The following is a 26,486-nucleotide window of genomic DNA, read 5'->3' on the forward strand; positions in this document are numbered from 1 at the left end:
TGTGTGTTTCAGTGGATGTTTATAATCACCACCGAATGTATAATTTCCATTGCATTTTCTTTAAATTTAGATACAATAAGCCATGCCAATCATGTACACATTAGTAGAGCAATAACAAAAACTGTGAGCGAACTCAGCCACATTTTGAAATGTATACCAATGGATGAACCAGGTAGCTTGTGTACAGTAAGTAATATTAATTACACAAATTTAAATCATCTTAAAATCAAAATTTCTCAAAATATACCTAAATAAATCAAAACAAGTAACAGGCAAACATAAAAAAAAGAATAGCATAAAATTTTTTTCAGCAAAATTTTGCTGCAGACTTTATTTGCTGATTTAGCTAACCAAAATGTTTGCTAATACAGCAGCCCTATGTTTGCTGGAACATCAGTATTGTCTGCTTTCCCATTTCAGCAGACAAAAACTAGTGTTTCAGCAAACATTCTTGCTATTTTGAATACCAAGTTTGGTTGAGTGCAAAATTACTTGTTGATACACATTTCCGGGGAAATTTCCAACGAACAACGTGGCTCCAGAAGAGGTTGCATTGATATGCATTCGTCGGAGGATATAAGGAAAATTGTGTCTTAGCCGAAAGTCCTGTGGGCGATAAGAAGTTTCGACTCCTTTAAGTCGTCAGGCCCTGATGATGTATTAACGGTCGAATTACAAGCTATTTTTGATAGATTGATTCCTTGGCTTAGAGAGTTATACTTTGCTTGCATCAGCATGTCATATATACACGTGGGATGGAGAGACGCAAAGGTAATTTTCATTCCGAAAGCAGGAAAACCTTACCACACAATTTTCGTCCTATTAGTCTGTCATCCTTTATGCTGAAGACTCTTGAAAGGTTGAAAGAAACATACCTTAGAACAAAGATCCCTGGAGATCGCCTTTCTCGGCAGCAGCATGCCAATAGTGATGGCAAATCCACTGAAACAGCCCTTTACGACCAAGTGGGCTACATAGAGGGTTATCTCGCCACCAGGAATTATACAATGGTAGCATTTCTCGACATTGAAGGTGCTTTCAATAATGGAAAACCGATGTCAATCATGAAGGAGCTCTACCTCAAGAATGTTCATTAATAACTTACTCAGTAAAATATGCATTCCGGCAAGCTTGAGATCTGTGGATTTTAAAAGATGGGTCAACAGAGGAATACCTCAAGGAGGTGTCTCCTCTACTTTGGAATATAGCAATGAACATTATATTATTGTCTCTGAAAGAAAAAGGTGTAAAAGTGGTGGCATATGCTGACGACGTGGCAATTGCGGTTAAAGGAAAGATTCCCAGCACTCTAAGAAATATACTTCAGGAAGCTCTACGTGCAACAGCGAAGTGGGCTACCGAAAGTGTTCTATGCGTTAATCCGTGCTAGCCAGAAGTAGTTCTTTTCAGCAGAAGATATAAGTTACCTACAGTGGCGCCTGTCTTCTTGGGAGGAGAGAATGTTTCATTTACAGAAAGCGTAAAATACCTGGGTGTTTTGCTGGACAGGAAATTGAACATCAAATCCAACATCTTGGAAAGGACAAGAAAGGGAACTCTTGCACCTACTGTTAAGTAGTCAATCGGTTCCAAAGGATGGCTTGTTTGGGCATCAAAGCCGCACTAAGACGACACCATCTGATGCGCTGATTTTAATGCTACATTTTATGCCTCTGGACATTGTGGCTACCCAAATTGCTGCGATTACTGCTGTGAGGCTTTCTCTTTGGTCATGTGGCGGCTACGGACACTGTGTTATCCTTGATACAATATCCGATGTTCCAGGCAATGAGGATTACACCCTACCTGAGCCGCTTTTCGGTAAAAAGTATTGTACCACTATTCCTGATAGAACCGATTGGAACTACGATGTGCCTGGTAATAGAATTTGCATAGACTTTTATGCGGATGGTTCCAAACTAAACGACCAGATGGGCTCTGGGGTGTACTCTGGTCATATCGAAAATGTTACCCAACCACTGAAATGTGTATCAAGCGGAGATACTTGCAATTAAGGAAGTGATTGAATGGCTATGGTTTAATGTCATAACAACGATTTGCATAAATATCTTCTCAGATACCCAGGCAGCCATTAAATCCCTGAAGGACGTATTTCTGAACACAAAAACCGCCCTCGACTGTCGCAGATGTCTCAACGACATTGCTGAACAGTTTAAAATTCGCCTGTCCTGGGTGTCGGTCCACAGAGAGCGAATTGTAAAGCGGACAAGCTTGCGAGACTAGGAACTATCTTACACATTCCAGGGAAACTGAAATCTGTGGGTATGCCCCTAGCGACATTCAAGCTAAGTTTTCAGGACCAGGCCCGAAGGACAACAAATGAGAGATGGTCACAAAGAGCACGCTGTTAGCATTCCAAACTATGTGGTGTAATCTAGACTTGAAAAAGTCTACCGCTTTACTGTCACTGGCTAGAACAGACGTCTCAGCCATTGTGTCCGCCATGACAGGTCACTGCCTACTCGGAAAACATGCTGACAGACTGAGGGTTGCCAGTAACTACTTTTGCAAAAGCTGTGAGGACATCGAAGAGACTATAGAACACTTTCTGCGTGTATGTCCCGCTCTGGCAGTCAGAAGGAGTTCCGCTTTTGGTTCTCATTTCCTTGAGAACCTGTCTGATTTGGCAGATGTGAACGTGCGTGTGACAGAACCCTAGTATTGCCATCTGGAAGATCATGTTACACGGATGGATCAAAGCTAAAGGACAGAATGGGCCTGGGTGTTTACATTGAAAACCCAGGGACTGAGATTTGTTTTATACTGCCTGACCATAATACGGTCCTGCAGGCGGAGATCCGGGCGATCACGGAATGCGGGAAGTGGTGTGGTGCTAACTCTAGGATGTCGAGTCTGAACATCTCTACCGACATTAAAATTGCCATAAGGGCAAAAACAACCGGGACGGTAAGGTCACGAACAGTCTTGCAGTGTATGAAGGAGATTAACGTCTTCTCTGAGGACGGGAAAATCCGCATCGTTTGGGTGCAGGGCTATAACGGAGTAAGGGGAGATGAAAGGGCAGACGATTTGGCGGTGAAGGCCAGAGGACTGCCGTCAATTAACTTGGTTAACCCGAAGCCTTTCGGGTCGACGCAGTCCGAGTTAAGGGCAAGGTACGAATGCGCATTCAACATTGGAACATTTCCTTTGTCATTGCCCGGCTTTCGCCTCTAACAGATACCGGCACTTAGGCAGAGACACAATATCAGACATGAACAAACTTAAGGGAGTGGCTTTGAAAACAATTAAGAATTTTGTAAGTAGCACGGAATTCCCACCTTAAATTTTTCTTTTTAGAGGTTAGTTTATAGTTTTTAGAGTGCACAATAAGCCGACTGGCTTAGGTGTGTTTCCATAATGTCATGGGCGGATTAATATCTGCACCCTCTTTTCAACCTATCCTACCCCCTTACTTCGCAACAACAATCATTGAAGCCAAATTTCGAAGCTCTAGCTCTACCCGTTCGGCGTATGCATATTTCGTACCTCTCTTGGAACTTTTTTGTTTCTTAATGTCCAAAAAGTTTTTTTCATCCCAATTAAGGTTGCCATAGTGTACATTAATTCCAAAATTCAAAAGTTTAGCTCAATTAACAAACAAGGTATCGAAAAGTACCAATTGCGGTACTAAACGTGGCATTATTCCCACTTCTGGTACTATTTTGGGAAATTTTTGACACCAAATCTTATTTTATGTTTAATTTTAGCCTATATTATAGTTCCAGCCCATACGTTCGCGCTGAGTTAAAAGTCACCATTTCGTACTTTTTAGTACCTTAACGTACGAATATCACAAGACCCCGTCTTTTCGCGCCTTTCATGACACAAGCTTAAGCCGTCTAGGCTGGCAGTTGTTCAGTCAATTAATCAATAACGCGTCTCTTTTCTATATAGAGTTAAAATCTAAGCAAAATCGGACAACGAAATCGAGGGTCATACGAAATGAGATGAAATTTTGTCTTTAAAAATATTAATTGAAATTTGTCTATAAAAAAAATTTTAGGAAAATACTGATTGGAACAGATAAGCATAATAAAAAGTCTTTAAAAATGATTATGCAAAATTTAAATTTTGGTTTTAAAAAGTAATCTAGAGGTTAGGTTGTCTTTAGAGAGTTTTTAGCTTAAAGTTAGTCCTTAAAAAAATCATTAAAATATAGTCTTTAAGATATATTAAATAATTTTTTTTTGTAAAAATTTTGTCTTAAGCGTGCCAGAAGAAGATGCCTTCTAGTTCCTACCGTTGAACCAACCAGATCGCTTTAGAATTCTCCTGGATATCACTGAGGCCCGGTACCCAGAACAGGTGAATTTTGAACTGTTCAGCCATCTCGTCGAGAGATCTGGGACAGTCGAGGGCGGTTTTGTGTTCAGAAATACGTACTCCAGGGATTTAATGGTTGCCTGGCTGTCTGAAAAGATATTTCCAATCGTCGTAATGATCTAAGCCATTCCACCACTTCCTTAATTATAAGGATCTCTGCTTGATACACACTACAGTGGTCGGGTAACGTCTTCGATATGATCACTTCTAGATCTTTAGAGTACACCCAAAAGCCCACCTGGTCGTTTAGCTTGGAACCATCCGTATAGAAGTCTATGTAACATCTGTTAACAGGGATATCATAGTTCCAATCGGTTCTAATATCAGGAATATTGGTACAGTACTTTTTTCGGATCTTACAAAGCATTTTTTGTTTATTCTGAAAGGCATATACTTGATCCTTTTGAACGATGCTAACTGATCCTTCAACATCCGTACCCAATATATAACAGATCGAACCATTCTTATATATAAAAATCAATTCGTGTTTGTTTGAAACGGCTGAACCAATTTTCTTGAAATTTTCATTGATCATAATAATGATAATAATTTTTATACCCACCATCGAAGGGTGGGGGTATATTCTTTTTGTCATTCCGTTTGCAACACATCGAAATATCCATTTCCGACCCTATAAAGTATATATATTCTTGATCAGCGTAAACATCTAAGACGATCTAGACATGTCTGTCCGTCTGTCTGCTGAAATCACGTTACAGTCTTTAAAAATTGAGATATTGAGCTGAAAGTTTTGCACATATTCTTTTTTTGTCCATAAGCAGGTTAAGTTCGAAGATGGGCTATATCGGACTATATCTTCAAATAGCCCCCATATAGACCGATCCGCCGATTTAGGGTCTTAGACCCATAAAAGCAACATATATTATCCGATTTTGCTAAAATTTGGGACAGTGAGGTGCGTTACGCCCTTCAAATTCATTCATCAATTTGGCCCAGATCTGTTCAGATTTGGATATAGCTGCCATATAGACCGAACCACCGATTTAGGGTCTTAGGCCCATAAAAGCCACATTTATTATCCGATTTTGCTGAAATTTGGGACAGTGAATTGCGTTAGGCCCTTCAACATCATTCATCAATTTGGCCCAGATCGGTTCAGATTTGGGCATAGCAGCCATATAGACCGATCCTCCGATCCTCCTCCGGGTCTTAGTCCCATAAAAGTCAAATTTATTGTCCGATTTTGCTGAAATTTGGGACAGTAAGTTGCGATAGGCCCTTCAATATCCTTGGTCAATTTGGCCCATATCGGCTCAGATTTGGATATAGCTGCCATATAGACCGATACTCCTATTTAGGGTCTTAGGTCCATAAAAGCCACATTTATTATCCGATTTTGCTGAAATTTGGGACAGTGAGTTGTGTTAGGCCCTTCGACATCTTTTGTCAATTTAGCCCAAATCGGTCCAGATTCGGATATAGCTGCCATATAGACTGATCTCTCGGTTTTAGGTTTTGGGTCCATAAAAGGCGCATTTATTGTCCCAAATCGCTGAAATTTGAGACAGCGAATTGTGTTAGGCTCTTCGACGTCCTTCCTAAATTTGGCCCAGATTGGTCCAGATTTGACTATAGCTGTCATATTGACCGATCTCTCGATTTAAGGTTTCGGGCCCATAAAAGGCGCATTTATTGTCCGATTTCGCCGAATTTTAGGACAGTGCGTTGTGTAATGCTCTTCGAAATTTTTCTGCAACTTGACCAAGATCGGTGCAGATTTGGATATAGCTGCCATGTAGACCGATATCTTGATTTAATGTCTTGGCTCCATAAAAGGCGCATTTATAATCCGATTTCACTGAAATTTGACACAGTGACTTATATTAGGCTTTTCGGTATCCGTGTCGTATATGGTTCAGATCGGTTTGTTTTTAGTTATAGCTACTAAAAAGACCAATATTTTGTTATACACAATTGAACAATAACTTGTACTTATTAGTATTTGGTAAAAATTGGAACATATTTCGATATAACTGCTATGGTACATAACGTATGCAATTTTCACCGGATTTTGATGAAAGATATACACGAGGTGGTGGGTATCCAAAGTTTGGCCCGGCCGAGCTTAACGCCTTTTAACTTGTTTTTTTCGGATCAACTTAGTCTATTAATTCCTCGTTAATTGATAAATTCATTTTTGTTTTTTCCTTTAAATTCAAATCTGCAAAGCCACAAATGTTAGTTTTTTTTTTCGTTAGTACATTATTCATTCAAAATCTGTGATGTACTGTATAGCTATAGATTCTTAGTTTTAAGTGTTTACTATGTACAATTGTTGGAGATATTACCCGCACTTTAATTGTAAGAATTTTATGTTCTTGTTGTGCAGGTGTAAATAAATAAATTACAAATAGTACATTAAATCGGACAAGCATCGCAAGCCAGCGGCCTCGGTGCCGTTGTTAAAAAAAAAATTAAATTAAAAACAAACAACATTGACCTCGAACATAATTTTTCATCAAAATGTTAACAATAAAAAGTCGTAAGAACCTAATTAATATATGAATTTTCTCTTAGTTCTTATTTTATTACGTTGATCGTTTTTTAGTTTGATGGTCACAAAAATGATTCATTAACTCCGGAGAAATTTAATTATGTATACCACACTATAATGCTAAGAGAACCACACCTAGTAGTAATATGTGAACCACATACGTCACTAATTGCCTGTGTGAATTTAGAAGGCAAAGCGAAACAAGTCGAATGAATTGCAATTTTCAAATCTAAAAACTTCACTTGGAAATTTAATTGCCGTCTGTAGTGACGGTGAGGTGGCAAACACTGAACCATTTGGGGGTGTATGCGTCTCATCGAACGCTATCTAGATAGACCAATATATGGATTTATCTGTGAATGATGAATGGATAACAAATGCGATCTGTACCTGGATTACAAAACACGGACAGACATACAGGATACAATCGGTACACAATTAACTACCATAGTTGTTGGGCTAGGTGCAACTTGTTTTGTGCTGAAATTAAATTCTAAGATCCTCCAATGGATCCCAAATAAGGCACTTTTTCCAATTTTGGACGCTGTTGCGCTATCCCATCGTCATAATATTTCACATTTCGTTTATTGGGTAAAAAAAAAATGTTATGCGTTTCAAAAAAGCTTTTTGTTTTTAGGGACACTCTATTGTACATACAAAATAAAGGGTGATTTTTTTGAGGTTAGGATTTTCATGCATTAGTATTTGACAGATCACGTGGGATTTCAGACATGGTGTCAAAGAGAAAGATGCTCAGTATGCTTTGACATTTCATCATGAATAGACTTACTAACGAGCAACGCTTGCAAATCATTTTCAGTGAATGGGCCCTAGAAAAGTTGGCAGAAAATCCGCTTTTTTATCGACAAATTTTGTTCAGCGATGAGGCTCATTTCTGGTTGAATGGCTACGTAAATAAGCAAAATTGCCGCATTTGGAGTGAAGAGCAACCAGAAGCCGTTCAAGAACTGCCCATGCATCCCGAAAAATGCACTGTTTGGTGTGGTTTGTACGCTGGTGGAATCATTGGACCGTATTTTTTCAAAGATGCTGTTGGACGCAACGTTACGGTGAATGAACACATTTCGAACCGAACACTGATTTTGGTAATAAAATTCAATGATTTGCAAGCGTTGCTCGTTAGTAAGTCTATTCATGATGAAATGTCAAAGCATACTGAGCATCTTTCTCTTTGACACCATGTCTGAAATCCCACGTGATCTGTCAAATACTAATGCATGAAAATCCTAACCTCAAAAAAATCACCCTTTACAAGCCCGCGGGGTGAAAGCAAAGAGACTCCACCAAAATACAAGAGGGTTTTTCTGATTGGTCTTTCTAATATTGAAAAAAAAAAATAGAGTTTAACACGCAACATTCCGATTGGATTCACATTGAGGGTTGCAACATTTTCGGTTATTCTGTTTTGAGTCGGGCATTTGTTCAGACATGTTTTCGTATTTTGCTTTGCTTTTTTTTTCTTTCTTTTTCGACCACAAGTTGGAATAAAAGAAAATCAAAAAATCGTAAGCTAATTTAGAAGTCCCAAAGTCGACTTTCGACTAATCTATTAGTCGACTTTTGGTGTAAAAAAGTCTTTTCACTGGTTAGAAAGTCGAATAATCGATTTTGAATTCGAAAATAAAACTACCAGAGAAAAAAAGCTGCACAGAGATACAAGTTTTGCTTTGCTGATGTTGCTGTTGGATAGAGATTGGTTTCAAAAAATCGAGTTCATTAAAAAAGAATTATTTCCAATTTTTTCTGAGATGCATTTGCGCACATTATTTTCAAGAGCTACGATTCACTGGTCTTTGGTTTGTTCTTGTTTTCATATATATAAATTGGGTTCAATTAATTTTAAGGTCCCTTTAGTTTGGTTTCCGTTTTTTTTTAAATTTCAAATTGTAACGATTTTTCTTATAACATCATCACACATTAGCTGAGTTCGGTCATTCGCGTACTTTTTTGCCCGCAGAAGCGCCCTCTCTTCTGCGGGCAAAGGGGGAGCAAATTTTGACACTTCGAAAATATATAACCTGGAATTTTCTACTGGGACTTTTTTTGCCAGCAGAAATATGCAACTTTGTATAGATGTTTTCTAAATGTCAGCTGTTTTATGAAGATCAGCTGTTTTATGAAAATCAGCTACATGAAAATACAAAACCTACCAACAAAATGGTTAAAAAAGGCAGAGGTGAGTAAAAAACAAGTAAAAGCGTGCTAAATTCGGCCGGGCCGAATCTTGGGAACCCACCACCATGGATTCTGCTAAAAATTTATACAAAATAAATTAAGTTATAGGGCATAATTTTATTCTACATACCAAACTTCTGTCAAACCAGCAAAAATTAAAGCTTCTAGGAACCGAAGAAGGATGATTGAGAGACCGGTATACCTAGGGGTTATATCAGGTTATGGACCAACTTTGGCCATACTTGACACAAATGCTCGAAATCATAACAAAACACTACGTGCCAAATTTCAGCCAAATCGGACAAAAACTTGTAAGGGCTCAAGAAGCCAAATCGGGCGACCGGTTTATACGGTATCTATATCAGGTTATAGACTGACTTGCCCCATAATTGGCGCAGTTGTTGAAAGTCATAACCATCACTGCCATGCAAAATTTCAGCCAAATCGGACAAAAATTGCGGCTTGTAAGGGCTGAAGAGGTCAAATCAGGAGATCGGTTTATATGGGAGCTATATCAGGTTATAAACCGATTTGAACCGTATTTAACACATTTGTTGAAAGTAATAACGGAACACTACATGCAAAATTTCAGCCAAAAATTGCGGCTTCCAGGGCTAAAAAAGTCAAATCGGGAGATAGGATTAAGTGGGAGCTATATCAAAATCTGAACCGATATGGCCCATTTGCAATCGCCAACGACCTATATAGTTATTTAGTATCTATATCAAGCGGCTAGCTTTACGCATTCGCTTTCTATCGTGATTTCGACAGACGGACGGACGGCCATGGCTAGATCAATTCAGAACGACGAGACGATCAGAAATATATGTACTTTATGGGGATTTAGACGAACATTTCGAGGTGTTACAATCGAAATGACTAGATTGGTACACCCCCATCCTATGGTGGTGGGTATAATAAAAATATTGTTTATTGGCAATTATTAAATATGTTTTTTATACACTACGCCATGGATGGGGGTGTACTAATTTCCTCATTCTGACTGTAACACCTCGAAATATGCTTCTTAGACCCCATAAAGTATATATATTCTTGATCGTCATGTCATTTTAAGTCGACCTAGCCATGTCCTTCCGTCTGTCGAAAGCACGCTTACTTTCGAAGGAGTAAAGCTAGCCGCTTGAAATATTGTACAAATACTTTCTATTAGGGATTCTATTGGGATTGAAAATGAGCCAAATCGGTCCATGTTTAGATATAGCTGCTATATAAACCGATCTTGGGCCTTGAGGCTCTAGAGGGCGCAATTCTCATCCGATTTGATTGAACTTTTTCACATGGTGCTTTGGTAACTGCGCTAACAACTACACTAAGTATGGTTAAAATCGGTCCATGTTTTGATATAGCTGCCATATAAACCGATCTTGGGTCTTGAGCCACTAGAGGGCGTAATTCTCATCCGATTTGACTGAATTTTGCACGTAGTGTTTTGGTAGCACTTCCTGCAACTACGCTAAGTATGGTTTAAATCGGTTCATAGTCTGGTAAAGCTGTCATATAAACCGATCTTGGATCTTGGCTTCTTGAGCCAATAGAGCGCGCAATTCTCAACCGATTTGGCTGAAATTTTGCATGTGATGTTTTGTTATGACTTCCAATAAGTGTGCTAAGTATGGCGCAAATCAGTGTATAACCTGATAAACCTGCCATATAAATTTATCGCAATTCCTATTCCTAAATAACGTTTAAACTTTAATATAAGTATTCAATTTCGAAAATATTGCTACGTTTTACTGTACTCGCTTTACTTCCAATTGAAGCACAGTTCATTTACAATTAATTTACTTAACAATGATTAATTGATCTACTTATTTGCTTTAGAGTTGACTAACTGCTGTTTGCTTTTATGGATACAATTCACGTACTTAGATAAGACTGACTCGTGTTGCATTGCGCCACAGCCTTATATTCGTCTTGACGGTCACATCGAAACTAGGGCATACAGAAGGCCGTAGGACGAAGGCGTTTTTGAACGTGTACACTGATAGAAAAATTACTGTACTTTGCCAATACCATAGTTTTTAGGGCCAATAAGAAGTTTAAATGAGATTAGAAAACGAATTTGATATCCAATTTTGAGGGCAATGGCAATATGGGGTTCAAATAAATGATATATAGATATATAAGAGAATAGAGCACGTTGCTGATATATTTTCAGGGCTTCGAATTTGGAGGAACACCCCTAAATCGGGCATATTTACCGACCATGACAATGTGGGGCTTAAATGAATGGTATTTGGGGGTAGAGCAAGAATTGATACCCATTTTCGGGACTAATTTTTTGGGGTCTACCTCTTTCCCAAAATACCCCACAAACAGCAACTTTTTAGTGACCATCGCAATATGGGGCTCAAATATAGGGATTTGGGAATAGAATACGAATTTGATATCCAAATGTAGGACCATGTATTTAGGGCATCACCCCTTTCCCAAAACACATCATTCCACATCACATAGGTTAGGTTAGGGCGTGGCAGTCTGCCATAAGACTCACTTAGACGTGTTCGTCCATTGTGATACCGCAGGAACAGAAGAAGGAAGATGCCTTCTAGTTCCTATCGTTGAACCATCCAGATCTCTTTAAAAAGCCCAATAACTTGCGAATGTTCACATCCGCTAAATCAGACAGGTTCTCAATTAAATGAGAACCAAAGTGGAACTCCTTCTGACTGCTAGTGCGGGACACACGCACACTGAAGGTTTTCTATAGGATCTTCTTCTTCGATGTCCTCACAGCTTCTGCAAAAGTCGTTGCTGGCAACCTTGAGTCTGTCAGCATATTTTCCGATTAGACAGTGACTAGTCATGACTGAAACGTCTGTTCTAGCCAATGGCAGAAACGCAGTAAACCTCTTCAAGTCTAGATTAGGCCACATAGTTCCGGAATGCTCACAGCCGCCTCTTTGTGACCATCTATCGTTCGTTGTCCTTCGGGCCTAGTCCTGAAAACTTAGCTTACATGTCGCTAGAGGTATACCCACATATTCCATTATCCCTGGAATGTGTAGGGTAATTCCTAGTCTCGCAAGCTCGTCCGCTTGTGGCCCGACACCCAGAAATGGTGAATTTTGAACTGTTCAGCCATCTCGTTGAGAGATCTGCTACAGTCGAGAGCGGTTTTTGTGTTCAGAAATACGTTCTCCAGGGATTTAATGGTTGCCTAGCTGTCTGAGAAGACATTTAAGCCAATCGTCGTTATCAAATTAAATCATAGCCATAGACACGCGGTCTAAACCCCCAACTTTTGCCAATGCCTCTCTTGCAGGTGTATATGGCAAGAGTTGGCTTTCTTGCCCTTTCCAAAATGTTGGATTTGAAGTTCAATTTACTGTCCGGCCAAACACCCAGGTATTTTGCGCTTTTTGTAAATGGAACATTCTCTCCACTCAAGGAGACAGGTTCCACTGTAGGCAACTCGAATTTCGAGCAAATATCTGACGAATATATATGTATGGGTGCTATATCTAAATCCGAACCGATTTAGAGCAAACTTCTCAGATATTGTGGTAGTCGTCGTGGAAAGCGTTGTGCAAAATTTTAGCAGGATTAGTCTATAAATGCTCTTGCAGTGGAGTGAAAATCGAACGAACATAATTTGTAGCTATATCCAAATCTGAACCGATTTTTTCAAATTTCAATAGGCGTCGTCTCTAGGACGAAAAACATGCCTGTACCAAATTTTAAGACGATCGAATGAATACTGCGACCTGTACTTTGTACACAAATTAACATGGACAGACGGACAGCCAGACTGACATAGCTACATAAATCGAATTAGAAAGTGATTCTGAGTCGATCGGCATACTTATCAATGGGTCTATCGTTTTTCCTTCTGGATGTTACAAACAAATTCACTATGTTATAATACCCTGTACCACAATAGTGGTGTAGGGTATAAAAATATTCAAGCAGAGCTAAATCCGACTGTCGTTGGTCCCACTATTCGCAAAGTAGGCAAGTTATTCGAAAAAAGTCCTATAATACCATTGCTGACAAAGAAACAGTCCGTTTAGTTTGCTAAAGTAGGTATCGATTGGCTGATTGAAAAATGGAGAAACATACTGCGGACCGACGAATGTTAAATTGTATTATATGATGGAACAAGAGGACCGACTGCCAAATGCGGAAGGGCTATGGAATTCACTGCGTAATGCCTGGCACAAAATCCGTTTAAAGCTATCAGCGATCACCATATAAATAGATGGCAGGATCTTATTGATATTCCATGCATCGTAGATGTGTAGAAGTCCTAAAAAAAAGTTTTTTTGTCAAGGCACAGAAAAAATATAAGTTTTTATTAATCAATTTTAAACTTTTGGACTATTTGCTTTAAACGCATTGGGTTATGTTATAATACTCCTATTACTTTGAACAGCGAATTTTGAGAAATATTTATTTAATGTAATAGTTTGAAGTATTTATATATTTATTTCAGTCTATGGAATTACAATCCTTACAGACTACAATTATCTTAATTACTAGCGAAATATAAATCTAACAATTCTTAAAATTTATTAATCGTGAATGAATAGTCTAAATTAAATTTTATATTTGTAAGAATTAATTCCTGTAATGCTCTAACAATGGGTTCATCTTGACTGTAGCTTAAACACAACAAAATCAATTCAATACAGGGCAATCTATAGATAAACAAACTAATTTAAGAAGAAAAACATTTCAGATCTGCGGATACTCAATATTGTACCTTTAATTAAATTGTTTATTGTTATACAATTTAGAGAATTGATTTGAACACAACTGTATATGTATATGTCAGACGATGGGGTCCTTAGGGAAACATCTGCTGCTCCTTTTGAACTCATAATTAATTTTTAGCAAAAAGCATCCATGAGAAAAAATGACTTTGGACGAGAAACAGTGAACAACCTTAAATTGTCGGAATGTGCAAATGAAATTGAATATATTATTAATATTTTTAATATTTTACATTCTGTAAGATTCTGTATAAAAAATCACAAAGTATCTCACATTTGGGAGTTGGAAACTTTGTTAGTAAAATGCCTAATACTTTGCCTAATACTAAATATATTAATTGCTATATTATTTAAAACAAAAAACATAAGCAGTTCTACTTTAAAGCACCGAAAGAACAAAATTCAGTTTTTTCTAGCGCAAGATATACTTATGCATAGCCCAAGATATAATCACATCTAAGGCCAGAAATAATTAGCCAAGGTCAGATATAGTTATATATATATATTATATCTCTTTAGATATAATTACATTTAGCAGATATAATTATATCTGGTCCCATATTCAATTATATATAGTAGTAAGTAGTAGAAAAATCCTTGTTCAGATAAATTCAAAAAATGCAATTTACATTATTTAATAATTCTAGATTTGTGAATATTAGTCTTAAAAAAGAATTTAAGACTGTGACAATGTTGTCGTGAGCCGTTATTCAGTTTATAGTAATATGGATATTCATTTATTATAAGTTTACGATACTGAGTCGCTGACTTCATATAAGAGAAATCTCCAGCTCTTGAAGACTGCAGAGTGTGCAATAAAAACTTAAATTCTCATTTTTATAACCACCACTGTAGGTTAGGTGGAATATTCATTTAGTCATTCCGTTTGCAATAATTTCGGATAGTCGCAAAACTCTAAGACGATTTTACGATGTCCATGTGTCTGTCCGTCAGTCTGTTGTAATCACTCTAGAGCCTTCAAAAATTGAGATATTGAGCTGAAATTTGGCACAGATACGTCTTTTTGATGAAGACTGGTTAAGTTCTTGAATAGGCCAAATCGGACGATATTTGGATATAAATGATATTTAGACCGATATCCCGATTAAGGGTCTGAAGCCCATAAAAACTTTATTTTTTAAACGATTTCGCTGACATTTGAAACAGCAAGTAGTTTTACACCTCCTAACACAGGAACCAAATATGGAACAGATCGGACTATATTTAGATATAGCTGCCATATAGACCGATCTCCTGATTAAGGGTCTGAAGCCCATTAAAGTTTTATTTATTCGCCGATTTCGCTGAAATTTGAAACAGGTGGTTATCTTAAGCCTTCTGATATCTGAACTAAATATGGATCAAACCGGACTATATCTAGGTATAGCTGCCATATAGACCGATCTCCTGATAAAGGATCTAAAGCCCATAAAAGCTTCATTTTTTAACCGATTTCGCTGAAATTTTAAACATTGAGGAGGTTTACGCCTCCTAACATAGGACCCAAATGTGGTTCGAATCAGACTATATTTAGATATAGCTGCCATACAGACCGATCTGCCGAAGCCCATAGAAGCTTTATTGTGAATCTGATTTCGCTGAAATTTGAAACATTAAGTAGTTTTAGGCCACCCGCCATCCGACCCAAATATGATTAAAATCCAGATCGATGTACCGATTAAGGTTCTGAAGCTCATAAAATATTTATTTTTTTGTTGAAATTTGAAATAAAACAGATTTTGTTGAAATTTGAAATAAAACAAGTAAAAAGGCGTTTTAAAGTGGAACACGAATCACATATATATTTTCAAGGCCAACTCACTGAGTGACCGCCCATCCCCCAAAATACCCCCCAAGCCGGTCATGTTTGCCGACTATGGAAATATGGGGCTTAAATTAAAGGTATGTGTGAGTAGACCACGTATCGGTATCAACATTAGGGACCAACTGTCTAGCGGACGTCCCACCGCCATATCGACCCCCAAATAGGACGCATTTGTTCACCAAGACAATTTGGGTCTTAAAGAGGGGGGAACTAAATTTTCATAGTTTTTAGGGCCAATACCCCAAGCCAGACATATTTGCTGACCTTCGCAATTAGGAGTTTAAATGAGATTAGAAACCGAATTTGATATCCAATTTTGAGGGCAATGGCAATATGGGGTTCAAATAAATTATATATAGATACTAGCTGACCCGGGCCCGCCCCGCTGCGCCTTCTTTTACTTTATAGCGAATAAAAGTTTCCTCTCTATTTTCGATAATTAAAAATCTTTAGTGAAATACCATGCTAACTTGACTGACAGTTTAATAATATAAGTACCTTTATCTGAATCCCATATGATCTTTATTGGTCTACGAATTTAAGTTTGGATGCAAGGTTTACTTCTTTCTTAAAATGCTTCATTTCAGCCCGATATTCTCATGATATCTGATTTAGTGGTGTTTTCGGGTAAGAGGTGGTCCCCCAGATACTTGGCCCTGAAAAAATATCAGCATCGTGATCTTCTCTCAAATACCATTTATTTAAATCCCATATTGCCATTGGCTTAAGAGGAGTTTACAGGATGAGGCATCCCCCAAACACATGGCCCAAAATAGGTTATCAAATTTGTTTTCTAATCTCAAATACCTTTCATTTGTTTGTGGGGTATTTTGGGAAAGGGGTACACCCCCAGAAAATTGGTCCCGAAAATGGGTATCAATTCTTGCTCTACCCCCCAAAACCTTTAATTTTAGCTCCACATTGACATGGTCGGTGAATATGCCCGATTTAGGGGTGTTTGGGGATTGGGGTGGTCTGCCAAACACTGAGCCCGGCAAATATATCAGCAACGTGCTCTATTCTCATATATCTATATATCATTTATTTAAACCCCATATTGCCATTGCCCTCAAAATTGGATATCAAATTCGTTTTCTAATCTCATTTAAACTCCTTATTCCAAAGGTCAGCTAATATGTCCGGTTTGGGGCATTGGCCCTAAAACTATGAATATTTAGTTCCCCTCTCTTTAAGACCCAAATTGTCTTGGTGAGCAAGTACGTCCTATTTGGGGGTTGTTATGGTGGTGGGATGTCCGCTAGACAGTTGGTCCCTAATGTTGATATTAGATACGTGGCCTTCTTCCACATACCTTTAATTTGAGCCCCATATTTTCATAGTCGGCAAACATGACCGGCTTGGGGGATGGTCAACTCAGTGAGTTGACCTTGAAAATAAATATTGGATTCGTTTTCTACTCTAAAAACCCTCTTATTTGAGCCTCATATTGCAATAGTCAGAAAATACTTACTATTTGGGTGGTGTTGTGGGGGTGGGGTGGCCCCATAGACACTTTTCTCGAATATTGATATCAAAATCGTGCTTTACTCCCAAAGACTTTTCATTTGAGACCCATATTGCTATGGTTGTAAATTTGTCCCCTTTGGGGGATGTTTTGGTGAGAGGCGGCCCCCCAAGCACTTGGTCCCATATTTGGATATCAGATTCGTATTCTACATTTAAATACCTTTTATTTAAGCCCCATATTCCCATGGTCAGTTAATAAGTCCTGTTTGGGGATGGGGTGGACCCCCAGAAACGTGGTCCCACATTTGGATATCAGATTCGTATTCTACTCGCAAACACCTTTCATTTGAGTCCCATATTGCCATGGTCGGTAAATATGTCCGATTTAGGAATGTTTTGGGGCTTGGGGTGGTCCCCCTAGCACTTGGTCCGACAATTGGATATCAGATACGTTTTCTTATCCTAAATACCTTTCATTTGAGTCTCATATTGTCGTGATTGGTGTAAATATATGTTTGGTAGGTTTTAGGGTGGGGCGGCCCCCCTAGGTGCCCCATCCGAAATTTGGGTACCAAATTTTTATTATTAGGGTACTGCAATATATGAGAGCACACAACATTTCGCTTAAATCGCACCCCCCGTCTCCGAGATCTGGCGTTTCTGAAAATTATGGTAAGGGGGAGGGTCCGCCCCCCCCCCCCATCAGATATCAAGAAATGTGGTACCCTATTTTCGCCACGGGGTCATTATGCACCATCTGTGAAAATTTCAGGAAAATCGGTTCAGCCGTTTCTGAGTCTATTAGGAACACACGAACATACAAACAAACCTACAAACAAACACAAATTGATTTTTATATATAAGATATGAGAATAGAGTATATTGCTGATATATCTTCAGGGCTTAGTGTTTGGGACCACCCCAATTGCCAAAACACCCCTAAATCGGGTATATTTTTACCTACCATGTCAATAAGGTGCTTAAATGAAAGGTATTGGGGTGTAGAGCAAGAACTGATTTTCGCAAGAATTTTATACCCAAAATACCCCACAAACAGCAATTTTTTTAGTGACCATCGCAATATGGGGCTCAAATAAAGGTATTTGGGAGTAGAGTACGTATTTTAAAAATGGAGTACACCTTACATCCAAACTTAAATTTGTAGATCAGTACAGATCATATGGGATACAGATAAAGGCACTAATATTGTTAAACTGTTAGTCAAGCGATATAGTATTTTCGTAGCATGGTATTTCACTAAAGATCTTTAATTGTCGAAAATAAATATTCCAAGGAAACTTTTGTTCCATATAAAGTAAAGGAAGGCGCAGTGGAGCGGGCCCGGGTCTGCTAGTTGGATATAAATACAACCTACCAACTTAACGTACGATTCTTGAAGTCTTCACACCTAAAAGTTTCCGATGAGATTTCCACCAAAAATCGAAACGCGTCACTTCTGTTTGCAGCACCAAGAAAAAAAAAAAAGAATGTAAATAACAAATCAATATAAATTACAATTATTTATGAAATCCATTTTTTATACCCTCCACCATAAGATGGGGGGTATACTAATTTCGTCATTCTGATTGTAACTACTCGAAATATTCGTCTGAAACCCCATAAAGTATATATATTCTTGATCGTCGTGAAATTTTATGTCGATCTAACCACGTCCGTCCGTCCGTCCGTCCGTCCGTCCGTCCGTCGGTCTGTCGAAAGCACGCTAACTTCCGAAGGAGTAAAGCTAGCCGCTTGAAATTTTGCACAAATACTTCCTATTAGTTTAGGTCAGTTGGTATTGTAAATGGGCCATATCGGTCTATGTTTTGATATAGCTGCCATATAAACCGATCTTGGGTCTTGACTTCTTCTTGCACGACGTGTTTTGTTATGATATCCAACAACTGTGCCAAGTATGGTTCAAATCGGTTTATAACGTGATATAGCTGCCATATAAACCGATCTTGGGTCTTGACTTCTTGAGCCTCTATAGTGCGCAATTCTCATCCGATTGGAATGAAATTTTGCACGACGTGTTTTGTTATTATATCCAAGAACTGTGCCAAGTATGGTTCAAATCGGTCCATAACCTGATATAGCTGCCATATAAACCGATCTGGGGTCTTGACTTCTTGAGCCTCTAGAGTGCGCAATTCTTCTCCGATTGGAATGAAATTTTGCACGACGTGTTTCGTTATTATATCCAACAACTGTGCCAGGTATGGTTCAAATCGGTCTATAACCTTATATAGCTGTCATATCAACCGATCTTGGGTCTTGACTTCTTGAGCCTCTAGAGGGCGCAATTCTTATCCAATTTGAATGAGTTTTGGCACGTAGAATTTTGTTATGATATCCAACAACTGTCCAAATCGGTTCATAACCTGATATAGCTGTCTTATAAACAGATCTGGGGACTTGACTTCTTGAGCTTCTAGAGGGCTCAATTTCTATCCGATTTGGCTGAAATTTCGCAAGACGTTTTTTATTGTTACTTTCAACAACTATGTCATATAAAGTACAAGTCGGTTTATAACCTGATATAGCTGCCATATAAACCGATCTGGGATCTTGACTTCTTGAGCCTTTAGAGGTCGCAATTATTATCCGATTTGCCTGAAATTTTGTACGACGGATTCTCTCATGACCATTAACATACCTGTTTATTATGGTCTGAATCGGTCTATAGGCCGATACAGCTCCCATATAAATCAATCTCTCTATTTTACTTCTTGAGCCCACAAAGGGCGCAATTCTTTTTCGAATTGACTGACATTTTACACAGGTCTCCAACATATAATTTAATTGTGGTCCAAACCGGACCATATCTTGATATCGCTCTAATAACAGAGCAAATCTTTTCTTATATCCTGTTTTGCCTAAGAAGAGATGCCGGGAAAAGAACTCGATAAATGCGATCCATGGTGGAGGGTATATAAGATTCGGCCCGGCCGAACTTAGCACGCTTTTACTTGTTTTTCTTTTAATCCATTAAAACCGTATTTGTTTTTCAAAACAACAAAAATGTTTGCTAAAACAGCGGTTTTTGTCTGCAGAAAATGGGAAAGCAGACATTACTGCTGTTTCAGCAAACATAGCGCTGCTGTATTAGCAATTATTTCGACCAGTTTAATCAGCAAACAAATTCTGCTATTTTAAGTACAAAAATCTGCAGAAAAAAATGTTATGCTATTTTTTATTTTTGCATGTTACATGTTTTGATTACTTTAGGCATTTTTATACCCTCCACCATAAGATGGGGGGTATACTAATTTCGTCATTCTGTTTGTAACTACTCGAAATATTCGTCTGAGACCCCATAAAGTATATATATTCTTGATCGTCGTGAAATTTTATGTCGATCTAGCCATGTCCGTCCGTCTGTCCGTCCGTCCGTCCGTCCGTCTGTCTGTCGAAAGCACGCTAACTTTCGAATGAGTAAAGCTAGCCGCTTGAAATTTTGCACAAATACTTCTTTTACTGTAGGTCGGTTGGTATTGTAAATGGGCCATATCGGTCCATGTTTTGATATAGCTGCCATATAAACCGATCTTGGGTCTTGACTTCTTGAGCCTCTAGAGTGCGCAATTCTTATCCGATTGGAATGAATTTTTGCACGACGTGTTTTGTTATGATATCCAACAACTGCGCCAAGTATAGTTCAAATCGGTCCATAACCTGATATAGCTGCCATATAAACCGATCTTGGGTCTTGACTTCTTGAGCCTCTAGAGTGCGCAATTCTTATCCGATAGGAATGGAATTTCGCACGACGTGTTTTGTTATGATATCCAACAACTGTGCCAAGTATGGTTGAAATCGGTCCATAACCTGATATAGCTGTCATATAAACCGATCTTGGGTCTTGACTTCTTGAGCCTCTAGCGTGCACAATTCTTATCCGATCAGAATGAAATTGTGCACGACGTGTTTTGTTATGATATCCAACAACTGTGCCAAGTATGATTCAAATCGGCCCATAACCTGATATAGCTGCCATATAAACCGATCTTGGGTCTTGACTTCTTGAGCCTCTAGAGGGCACAATTCTTATCCGATTTGAATGAATTTTTGCACGAAGTATTTCGTTATAATATCCAACAACTGTGCCAAGTATGGTTGAAATCGGTCCATAACCTGATATAGCTGTCATATAAACTGATCTGGGGATTTGACTTCTTGAGCTTTTAGATGGCGCAATTCCTATCCGATTTGGCTGAAATTTTGCATGACGTATTTTATTTTTACTTTCAACAACTGTGTCAAATAAGGTTCAAATCGGTTCATAACCTGATATAGCTGCCATATAAACCGATCTGGGATCTTGACTTCTTGACCCCTAGAGGTCGCAATTATTATCCGATATACCAGAAATTTTGTACGACGGATCCTCTCATGACCATCAACAAACGTGTTTATAATGGTCTGAATCGTTCTATAGCCCGATACAGATCCCATATAAATCGTTCTCTCTATTTTACTTCGTGAGCCCCAATGGACGCAATTCTTATACGAATTGGCTGAAATTTTACACAGGTCTCCAACATATAATTTAATTGTGGTCCGAACCGGACCATATCTTGATATCGTTTTAATAGCAGAGCAACTCTTTTCTTATATCCTTTTTTGCCTAAGAAGAGATGCCAGGAAAGAACTCGACAAATGCGATCCATGGTGGAGGGTATATAAGATTCGGCCCGGCCGAACTTAGCACGTTTTTACTTGTTTTTTTTAATTTTGTTGGAAGAGATTATTTAAATTTGTGGATTGTTGCCGTAAAGAAGCACCTGATCAATCCATTGGTATATATTTCGAAATGTGGCTGAGCTCGCCCGCATTTTTTGTTATTGCTCCATGTTATTGTACAAGTTTTATTAAGATTCAATTGCAGGATATTGTTCCATTCTATTTTAAGATCAAAAAAGAAAACACAAAGAGAAAATAGATTTTGGAAAGTATACATTCAGTGACGATTATAAACATCCACTGAGACACACATTTACATTTGTATTTTATTTTTTCTACTAACATCCCCTTCATAAATAAGCAGCAGTAATTTTCAGAAAACAACAGACTTTCAGCAGTAAGCTTGCTGCTCTGAAGTTGCAGAACTACTGGTGTAAAAGCAGAATTAGTGCTGCAATAGCAGCATAATTAACTACTAATATTCAGCAGACAGTGTTTGCTATTTTCAGCTAACTTTTTTTTATGAGTATATATATAGCCTAAGATCTAATTTAGATATTGTTATATCTAATTTGGTCAGTTCATATATGGGACATATTTGAGATAAAATTGTATCGGTGTATTAAATAGGATCTTCTTTGAAATAATTAGATCCAATAATATAACAATTTTTCGAATCAAATTATATCTGATGCCGGATATAATTAGATCTGACCATATCAACTTTTTTTACTCGTGTAGTTAAAAGCTGCTTATGATATATAAAATATTTTAGCTTTAATTCCAATGCAAAAAATGGGAAAAAATAAACGGGAACCTTGTAGAAAATAGGAGTATCTTATTTAGAAATTTTGCAAATTCTTGGCATTTTGATAAAGTCGAAAGTCAAAAAGTCGACTTTTCATCCCAACTGTCTTAAACTTTTGTAATTTAAACTTTAAATTGCTCTAAAGGACGCCTTTCTATATAATTGGAATCTTTTTGGGTGAAAGATGGTCTACGATCGTGTTCTTATTACAACTCACTTTTGGTCTGTATATGTGTTTTTTGTGGAGCAGTTGTAAAACACATTCATACCGATTTTTCAAGATGTTCTAATAGGAAATTTTTCGAAGTGGAGTTTTCACCTTCGGTGCTTGCAAATTACTTCTTGTTTTTTATAACAAATCGTTTTAGAATGAAGGATCTAAGAAAAGATGTGGTATTTGAAAAAAATTTTTTAAGGCGTTTTTTTCACATACACCTTGTCTATATCCATTACATACTGATATATTGAGGAAAAAATACTTATAGTATAGTTATTATTATTATTCTAACGTAGTTATTGTAGATTTTATGGAAGGGTGTAAGGAAGTTAAAACGTATCGCATTTGTTAAACGATTAGGGCATTTGCTCACTTACTAAATGCAAAATTTTCATGTTTATTAACACATATAATTATTAAAACATGCATTCATATGTATACGAGGATAGCTTTTTATATTTCGGGATGAGAGAACACTAAAACCAAAATTAATTATCGAAAATCGGTTTATTGTTATTCAAAATATTCCCCATTAAGATATATACACTTTTGCATGCGTTTGAACCAATTGCCACAAAACTTTTGCCACTCTGATTGATGTATCTCCAAAATATGCATTTTGAATGCATCAACCGCTCCTTCAGATGTCGAAAAACGTTATTAAATTTTTTCTTACGGGAATAAAAAGAATTCATTCGGTGCCAAGACAGGACTATACGGCGGATGATTCATCAAATCGATGCTTTGAGTGCTCAAAAATGCAGTTGTTTCGTAGTTTTGGAGCATTTCTTTCGACCAATCGCCACGAGCCTTTTTTTGAGCGATTGACAAATTGTGTGGGATCCAACGCGAACAAATTTTTTTGACGGTCAAATGTTCATACAATATTGAATGTATGCTGGTCCCACAAATGCCTTAGGTTGTCCCATTCTCACTATAGGTCACATGACGATCTTGCAATATCAGTTGGCGCACAACATCAATGGTTCTTGGAACAACAACTGATTTTGAACGACCTTCACGAAAATCGTGTTGGAGTAAACTACGATCTCGGTTGAATTCCCCATGCCATCGATAAACACTGGTCCTTGGTGGAGCTTCATCGCCAAAAATTGAATCAAGTTCATCGATGCACTGTTATTGAGTTCATCCACGTCGAAAGTTGTGAAAAATAATCGCATGAAAATGATTATGTTTTAATCCCATTTTTTGGGCGAGATGAATATTGTAAGTTACTGTAAACAACACAAATAGCGCTAGTATGTCAAAACGTCCCGAGTACGTATAACCTCAAAAATGTCAAGCTTCACGATATATCTGTCAGTGGGCAGCTTGCAACACAAGGGATGTCCAGTCCCGAAATATAAAATGCAACCCTCGTATTTATAATCAGAATGAGTAATTTATAATAATTATGGGGAAACAATCCATGTATTATGCTCTCAAAATGTGTTTGATTTTGATTACTTTTTTTTATTTTCTGCTATATAAATATAAGTACATTATCTCTAGAAGCATTTTAAATTGCTATTTCATATTTTATTTGCGGTGACTTTTTGTATCTATATGCCAAAGACTAGTAAAAAATTTGTTAAATATGGTGATGACATATTAATTCTGTAGAAAGTCAAGCTAGTTCCAATGTTTTGGTTCACTTCAAAGCGACAAGGCAACGTATACTGAAATAAAGTAGTCAGAAGACCCAGTATAGGGTCACGTTCACTTATGGTGCTTTATAGATCACAGTGATAAATTGATATGATATAAATTGCCATGAAAATCACACATGTTAAGTTTATGCCTGTTTAACTATTATGTTTGTTTGAGTTTAGCTTATGCGCTTATGGCTATATTTAGCGAGTGTATGTGTCCGGTATGATAGATATATTTAAATTGAAAGAACTTTTATACCTAAGCCCCAAAGAGATGTCACACTGCAGCATGCTGTTCGGACACTGTTATAAAAATAAAGTCGCTTATCATTGAGTTTAAACTTGAATCGGACAGCACTCATTAATATGTGTGAAGTTTGCCATATTCTTTAATGGAATGTTTATGGGCAAATTTGCATTTGTATGTGCTCTCTGTTATATTTTAATGTGCTCTAGCATGGACATAGTAAATATAAACAAACAATTCTACTCGTACAGTCCGCGAGAACTACGCCACGCAGCCGTTGTATTTAGTTACGCAGCCGTTATATTTAGTTCTCGCAGTGGGCCAAACGGCAAAAAAATGGAAATAAGTCTCAACTTTTTATCCGTGAATCTTAGCGTTGTCATACAGCTTGTGGTCAGTGTTGCCAGTCAAGAAAATTATTTACTAACAAAATTTGAGAAAAATCCTACCAAACCCAACCAAAATCTACCAAATGTTCTGCAAGCCAAAAATGCGGTGTATGTTATAATACCTAAGGATGGGCATTTGACATTCTATTTTTCAACGCTACAAAGTACTATATCATGGTTATCCACATAGGATCGACACAATTCTGTCCGTCTGTTTGTTGAAATCACTCTACAGCCTTGAGTTCATCGATATAGCACCCTTTATATCTATCTTCCGATAAGAAATCTTGAGTTCATAAAGTCGTATTTTTGCCCCAATTTCAATGAACAATCGTGCCGCTGAGCACTGCTGAGCATGGGCCAGATATGAAGATATTGAAAGAGATCCCTTAACACTTGTACCATTAACAGAACGTACGCCCTTTTTCCAGAAATTTTAAGCAATGAGCTGTTTTGCAACTTTATTTGGCTCCTCCGCATCCATGACTTTATTTTGCACTCTTAACGAATATACGGAAACGACAAGAAGTGAATAAATTTTTAGTTACCTCCTGCGATTTTGTCAGTAAATAACGTGGTATTTATTTGTTGGAAAAACCTACCAAAAATTGAGGTCAGCCTACCAACCTACCAAGAGAATAAAAGCCTACCAATTTTATTAGGATTCTACCTAAAACGGCAACACTGTTCGTGGTTCATGCGACGCCTATGTTCTCCGTTAACGCAAACTGGTCCATATATTTTACGAAGAATTTTTCTCTCAACTACTCCAAGCACATGTACCCATGCCATATAACAGCACGGGTAGTATCAGTGTCTTGTATAGTGTAATCTTTGTCTGTCGAGAGGTGGGCTTGTTTCTAAACTGCTTACTTAATCAAAAGTAGCTTCTGCTTGCCAGTATTTTTTTTTTTTTTTTTTTATAACAATACAAAATTCTTATAATTAAAGTATGGGTAATTTCTCCAACAAATATTATATAAAAATTTAAACTGGTTATAAGAATACCTTATTGACTATGTGACAATAACTAAAAGTTGTCTGTCACACCAGTTAACAATTGCGTTTCGTCTGCTAAATATTTTATAGTGAAGAAATAATATGCATTTGCTTAATATTTATAAAATTAATATAATTTCAAAACATTTCATGAATTATACATTTTCTGTAATTTAATGCAGTACGAACATAATTATACAAATTTTCCCAGTTATTATTTCCTTCACCATTTAATAAGCTAATTAGCTCTCCTTCCTCTAATTGACTCTTTCCTAAATATCTAATCCTTAGTTCTCTCATAATTGGGCATTTTGCAATGAAATGTTGTATAGTTTCATTTTGCTCTGTGTTACATAAGGTACATTGCGGACTAACCGCTCGGTTAAAAGAGTTGGCATTTAA

At 37.5% G+C, this 26,486-nt stretch overlaps 1 protein-coding gene and 1 long non-coding RNA gene across 3 annotated transcripts in view; both read right to left on the reverse strand.

Annotated features, from left to right (window-relative positions):
- The window catches only part of LOC131998542 (uncharacterized), a 31,909-nt gene extending 13,369 nt beyond the window's left edge, over positions 1–18,540 (reverse strand). Inside the window, exon 1 of the long non-coding RNA XR_009398781.1 lies at positions 18,462–18,540. This is a non-coding gene — a long non-coding RNA (uncharacterized LOC131998542). The remainder of the gene's footprint in view (positions 1–18,461) is intronic.
- LOC106094814 (sodium- and chloride-dependent GABA transporter 1) overlaps positions 1–26,486 on the reverse strand; it is a 179,036-nt gene that overhangs the window by 78,542 nt on the left and 74,008 nt on the right. The window lies entirely within an intron of this gene.

The sequence above is a fragment of the Stomoxys calcitrans genome, chromosome 1 (assembly GCF_963082655.1).
Source record: "Stomoxys calcitrans chromosome 1, idStoCalc2.1, whole genome shotgun sequence".
Lineage (NCBI taxonomy): Eukaryota > Metazoa > Arthropoda > Insecta > Diptera > Muscidae > Stomoxys > Stomoxys calcitrans.